The sequence below is a fragment of the Brachycentrus maculatus genome, unplaced genomic scaffold (genome assembly GCF_059751285.1).
Source record: "Brachycentrus maculatus isolate JH-2025_06_01 unplaced genomic scaffold, ASM5975128v1 h1tg001936l, whole genome shotgun sequence".
Taxonomy (NCBI): domain Eukaryota; kingdom Metazoa; phylum Arthropoda; class Insecta; order Trichoptera; family Brachycentridae; genus Brachycentrus; species Brachycentrus maculatus.
Genome location: NW_028282499.1, coordinates 6,215 through 6,995, shown reverse-complemented (window position 1 = coordinate 6,995; position 781 = coordinate 6,215). Strand labels below are relative to the sequence as shown.

Here is a 781-nt window from a genome sequence, read left to right as displayed (position 1 = left end):
TAGTGCTCATTTGCATTAAAACGTCAACTCAGCGTTGAACTATCCCTCCATTAAGAGTGGGAAAAGTCAAAATTAATAAGAGATAAAAATTAAGGCTAAGGCCAAAGCAAACATAAACACTTTCAAAAGCCACTTTGGGTCCTCGGATCCCCACATTGACAGAGAAATTAGCAAAATTAATGAAAATAGGAGAAAATCCCCAAACGAAAGGCAACGCACAAAGCCAGAGTATACTAAAGGTGACTTATACCAAAACGAAGCATAGGCGGCGATGCTATTATAACTTTGGGAAGAACGGGATCGATAAATTAGAAAAATGGATGACCTTTTTGAAAATTTGAACAGGAAGCTGTAAGAAGCACAGTGATTTACATATTTTATAAAATTGGTCGGCTCTTAATTTATTGAGTGTTTACTTTCTGCATGAAATTCCTCAAGATTAGCTAATAATATAGATTTATTCATGATAAAAAAGGGCGATCCGGGAATTGAACCCGGGACCTCATGCACCCGAAACATGAATCATACCACTAGACCAATCGCCCCTCTTAATACCGTTACCCACTAACTCATATTCAACCCATCTACAGATCTCAGCTTATCTGAGTGAATAAAATACATGAACCCAATTGCTCTTCTTTATCTGATTGTTAAGCTCGAAGAGGCCCTCACATTAAATTGGATGTAAAATTCCCTGAACAGAACAAATTCCATTTGTATAATTGAACCTAATTATTATTAAAATATGTTCATAGTCCAATAAACTATTTTATTGTCAGTA

The 781-nt window shown here is 35.7% G+C and overlaps 1 non-coding gene across 1 annotated transcript; it reads right to left on the bottom strand.

Moving 5' to 3' along the window:
• Positions 1–473: 473 nt before the first annotated feature.
• TRNAP-CGG (transfer RNA proline (anticodon CGG)) lies at positions 474–545 on the bottom strand. The gene has a single exon. It is a non-coding gene; the product is annotated as a tRNA-Pro (tRNA).
• Positions 546–781: the final 236 nt, after the last annotated feature.